Genomic DNA, 6179 nt, shown 5'->3' with positions numbered 1-6179 from the left:
ACGTCATGCTAAACAATATATAGGGGTGGCTAGCCGGGGGGAGGGGGCCGGACTGCTCGGGGTTAGGCTGGGCATCGGTCAGCGGGTGGTGAGCAATTGCATTGTGCATCACTTGTTTGTACATACTATTATTACTTTCGTATTATCCCCATTGTATCATCATTATTATTATTGTTATTATTATTTTTGTTATTTTTTTTTTCCCTGTCTTATTAAACTGTCTTTATCTCAACTCACGGGCTTCACTTTCCATTTCTCTCCCCCGTCCCAGAGAGGGAGGGGGGAGGGTGAGCGAACGGCTGCGTGGTGTTTAGCTGCCGGTCGGGTTAAACCACGACAAGGGTGGATGGTTGGACCCAGTGATCTTGGAGGTCTTTTCCAACTGTAACGATTCTATGGTTCAATGCTACTTGTAGATGCTGGTTACTTTCCCAAGTCCTTCCCCATGGCTCTGTTAGGAATAAAGCCAAGCCCTTGAAGCCAAGCTGATGGATGTTTACAGTACGTTTGGTTACTCAAAGCTTTTACTTGGTAAGCAAATAAAGACTGTAGAAAACATGTATTCAACGTATATTAATTATACAAAATATATACAAATGTATTAGTATATACATTTAAGAACTATGATTGAGCTCTTTATCCATGATTGCATAGCACCAACTGCTGTGGGAACCTGGTCCCTTGCTAGAGCTCTTAAACACTGACAACACTAATAAGAATCAATAATTATTTTTGGTTTCCTACAGGGGAGGAAAAAAAATTGCTGATTAGTTGGTTCTGTCAATTTCAAGAAAAGTTCTACCCCTAAATATCTGCCTAAAGCAAGATGTAAAACTGTAGGCTGAGTTATTTGCGAGTAATCCTGACCCTCACATAGAACAGGCTTTGGGGCACCAGGCTCTAGAGCTGGTGATTAGGATCTTTATGAAAGCTATTGTTTTGGTTTTCTGTTGGAGGTGGAAGAACAGGATGGATTACACTACTACAGCTGTGTTACTACAATGTTAGCAAACTGCAGAGTGTCTTCAGTGTGGTTTTTATCTTCTGTTCTTTGGTTAGTCAATGGAGCATATTTTCCATTAACCTGTTTTTCTGAGGTCAATGACAAAATATTCTGTAGTGAAATCTGAAATATTTTATTTGGAAAAAAATACATCTTCACTTGAGCTGATGATTTAAAGACAAAATAAAAATGCATTATTGTGTAAAGGCAAAGCCCATTTGTATTTTGCCATAGAAATTAATATATTTTTAAAGACACCTTAAATACATAGTTGCAACAAGAAAATATAAACTAATAGGTACATGTTCCTCAGGAATAAAACAGTATATAAAAACAGAAGACCGGAAGACTAGAGAGCAATGGATAAATTCCCATGCTAAAATTTTGTGGTTGTAATTCTTGAAGACAGATTAGCATAAATCAGGATTATCTTTAGTGTCAGAAATTTAAGCAAAAGCAGGACACTGTCTTATAGCACAAACTTCAAAAGCTCTGCCTGAAGTAGGCAAGAGAAAAAAGGGAGTTTTCTGTACCAGCTGTTTGGATATGCCAGGCTTCAAGTGTATTCAGATTTAACCTGCTTCAGTTTTGCTACACTTCCTTTTGTTGCAGCTAATAAAACTGGTACTAATTTCTATTCTATTTTATACAGGAAACTATATTTGGCTATAAATGACTTGAGGACTATAAACTAAAAAAGAATTAGTTGGTTGACATTCTGTTTAGTAGAGCAGCAAATGTCACAAGAATCTATTACTGTTTAAGTAGGCACAGCAGCTGCTATACACAAGTCATCTATTAATTTGGAGAATCCAGATCGATGCTTCTCACCTGCTATGTTTTCAAGCTTAGCTAGTGGAAGTTCAGGGCTTATTTGAATAAAATATTTTCTAGACATTTATTTAGAATCTATCACCTTAAGCAAAAAATAAGAATCATGGACTACTTCTGAAGTCATGGTAATGATAATCATTTTTTTTCTTTCCATCTCAAATTAAGCAAATGGTAATTAAAACTTCTGGCACTTTCTGGTCTGCTGTCTTGTTTAAACTTTTCTTATTGTGTGCAAGGGAAAGCTTCAGACAGAAAAGCCAAGCTTTAATCCATAACGTTGTGCTTGTTTGTGTGTGGCTGTTCATGATGTTCTTCCCTTCTCTCTTAGCAGAAACGAACTACATGATGTCGTACTGTTTCAAAGCTTCCGCTGCTTATTTTTCTTGAACCCCATGTTTATATTTCACTTGAATCCCACATTTCCTATCGGGATGCTATAAAATCTAGAATATTCACTGTTTTCTTTCCAGTTAGAAGTGCAATGCATTCTCTTTATGTGGCACTTTGCCAAGTTTTTTTTTTTTAAATCAATATTTATGTGAACTACAGAAATTTGCGTGGTTATGAGCATTTTTGCAGCACCTTGATAACTGCAACATGGAGAAGGGAGGAAATACCCATTGTGGCAAAGTTCTGTGTAGTGTAGTACAATAACCATATTTCTGAGCATACTTACATCTGAGGATCAGCTCTCATGTTCAAAACACTTTGAAAGTCGAAATCACATTATCTTCATTATACAGACTCTCAACTGCATAATTAAAAGTATCCAGCAATTACAGCAAAGGCAGCTAGAAATAGTTCTTAAATTCAACAGCTCACACAGCCATTCTCTCAGGAAGGAATTTGTGTCTGCCTGGGACTCGAGGATTCCTTCCTGCCTCTCCTTTCTATTCTTGCTTCCTGATGCTCAATAATTTTCCTTCTTTAAGATATCATTTTAAAAAGAGGTGGTGGGTTTTTGTTTTTGAGACAAGCAGTAATTTCAACAGTTAGCGATGGACAGATCTGTAGCACCATGTTCTGTTTGTCTTGGTGTTTTGAAGATGAGAAAAATTGAGAAGTTTCCCACATCAAGGGCTCCTCCTGCAGGTGTCCAGTATTTTATGGGTTTGTTGTTGATTTGCAGAAAATGGCAATGCTTGGCTACTCAGAGCATCACTGTTTCTGTCCTTGGCTCAGCAAACTAACCCACGATTTTCTTCTGTCACAGTCACATCATTATCTGGATATTTTCAGTTCCCTTCTGTTGCACTGATGTAGAGCCCCCTCCTATGCACCGATCCTTCCCCAAGCGCCAGAATTTCCCTTACTCCTTTCAGCTTCCATTTTCCATTGTTTCATTTGTATTTGGGCATTAAACTTTAATGAACGTGTTCCTTATATGATTCTTAGTAAACTGTTAAAATACTGCTTTAGTGAACATGTAAAATTCAGAATAAATGTCATCCTTTTATTTCTGCACCAATACTTTATTCTCCATTAATCTCACAAAATGTATAATAATTTCTTTGACAAAGTATTGTTAATATTTTTGTCACCTATTAAAGCTTGAAAGTGGCTATAGTATCTAAATATTTCTTTAAAGCAATTTAAAATCCTTTATGATGAAAAGTACATAAAAGCATAAAATTGAATAGTATTTTTACCTTAATTTTGTAATGCGATCTTTTAAAGAGACTCAAAATTTCATGGCAGTATGTTTCATTAAATGTGTTATGGCTTACTGTTGCTCTTAGGAGTATGTTTGCATCCTTGAATTTCCATTTCAGTTGAGAGCAAGTTGATGTTTCACATTTTTGCTAAATTTGTGGGAATAATTGCATATAAAATCAAGCAGCAGCAGCACCACCTGCCTAATACACAGACCAAATATTCTAACTTAAAGAGCAAGGGAAAGAAATGAACTGTTTGTGAAAGGAGGAGGAAAATATATGTTAAAAGAGCTTACTTTAAGGGAAGTAAGGCTGATTATCAACCCATTATTTTAATATAAAACAGAGATAGATTAAGGCTGAAAAAAAATGTTACATTGAAAAGTGGGGACTTGTCATTGCTTGCTGTATTTCACATCTTTTTGTAACAGCAGTATTAACTTTCAGACAAAATGGCAAAAGGGTAGAAACTGTAAGTAATTCCATTTTATCGTTCCAATCTCCTCTTTACTAAAGTTTAGAGTTACAGAGGTGTTAAGCATACAAGGGAGTAGACGTGTGTTGTCTAACACCTGTTCTGTAAACACGTTTTGTGTTGTGCTGTAATCTGTATGTTTCTCTCCATATTGTAAGGTATGCCCTTCTGTATTTATTTACTGACTTTCAGCCTAAGTGCATTAAGTTTTTCTTGTAGTACTTTGAAAATTTGCTGATGGGAGAGATGCTGGGGTGTGTGGGTGGGGGGAAACTCTGCGATATAAAGTGCTTGGGAGGAAGCATGAGGATAATTAAAATTCTCAGCACACAGCTTGGGCTACAAATGATTTATAGCAAGGTTGGTTTTCAGAAGAAAAGATAATTCTGCCCAGATCAAAGAGTTTGTATCATTTTTATCAGTGGAGATGAATCTGGTGGCCTGCTGAATTTGGTACTGAACAGCTGTACTGGTGGTGAACAAGCTAAGCCGGTAAAATATCAGTGGAAAAATAATGCACCTTCCTTTCTCCTGTCTATTCTACGTCAAAAGCAGAATAACAGTTTCTCACACTGAATTGAAGACATGAAAGGAAGCTGATTCTTCATGCACTAGAAAGAAAATGGATACTACTGTGGCTACAGACACTGGCTACAGCTGTTGTACGTCTAATCCTCTGTGGGTTAATGGCTTGAATCCATAGGTGCTATGCCCAGCTTTATTAATTAGGCTTCTTTCCTTTAAAATTCTTGTGAGGAGAAGAAAAGAATATCTTTAAAGAATACAGTTGTCCCAAAGGACTGGGAAGGAGGAAAATTATTGAGTTCAAAGCGTTCGTTATATCCAGGTAGCTTCTCATTCAGTGTTAGACTCAAAGACAAAAAAGACTTGAATGTTGATAGCCATCAGTGTTTTAAAGATGGTAATCCATCTTTTAAAACAAAGGGTGACAGCTCTCTTCTCAAGAATGAGATGGTAGTTGTGGTGGTTTTACCGTGCTGGGCAGCTAAACCCCACAACCGCTCTCTCACTCCCCCTCCTTTAGATAAGGAGGGGGAGAAGTAAAGCAAAGAACAACTCACGGGTTGAGATAAGGATAATTTAATTAAAGGGAAATAATTATAATAATTAAATAAAGACTACCATGAACTAAACAATTTAACTAAGGGGAAATAAAAGGGAAAGGGGAAAAAGGGAGGAAAACAAACAAACAAAATAAATGAAAGCGATATGGAAGTGCAGAGGAAAGAAATTACTCTTTACTTCCCACAAATGAGCGATGATTGACCACGTCCTTGAAGCAAGGCCTCAACGCACGCAGCCGGTGTTCGAGAGGAGGACCGACGTCTTCTCAACGAGAGCCCACCCCTCCCCTCTTCTTCCTGTTTCCACCTTTTATTGCTGAGTGTGACACCACATGGTATGGAATATCCCTTTGATTGGTTTAGGTCAGCTGCCCTAGTGATGTTTCTCTCCTCACTTTTTTGCCCACCCCCTAGGAGGGTTAGAGAAAGGCCCAATGCTGTGCCACTGCTGCTCAGCAGTAGACACAACACTGGTGTGATAACACTGCTGTTCCAGCTACAAGTACAGAGTACGGCACTGAATGGGCTGCTGCCGGGAAAGTTAACATTCCAGCCAGACCCAGTACAGTAGTGTAGAGCCAAAATATTGACTCCTGCCTGTTACTGCAAAAATTCTCTTAGGCCGTGTACGTAAGATATTCAGAAGTTTTGATATAATCTTTGTTTTATGATTTGTCCTTACAGCCCAGATGCTTTTGATAAACATTACACAAATATAAATTAACCTGATTCCCAAGATGTCTACATAATATGCAAATTCAAGGATCTGAGCTGATCTGCCTCTATGCTTTTCATTTCTGTGCTGAAGCCACTGAACACCATTATCAAAAACAAAACAGCCAAGCCTACCAGTACTTAGGTAATTGCTGAGTTGCAACTGCATTTTGGCACGCTGTTTGCGGTGATCTTGTTGCTGCTTTGTATGCCCCTTGACCATTTGTTACCTGGGGACCCAGTCATGCACTTCGTGTATGGGCTCAGGATTTTACTGGAAATTATTTTTGCAATAACTAAATAATTATGATGCTTCTGAGAGAAACCTAGGTTATTGTGCCCTGACTTTAATAAAGTAAACAAAAACCCCTTCAAATAATATGGATTTTTTCCCCTGTGTTTATGTGTGTGTT

This window comes from Netta rufina, assembly GCF_964035555.1.
Source record: "Netta rufina genome assembly, chromosome: 10".
NCBI classification, from domain to species: Eukaryota; Metazoa; Chordata; class Aves; order Anseriformes; family Anatidae; genus Netta; species Netta rufina.
Note: the sequence above shows the minus strand (reverse complement) of the source record.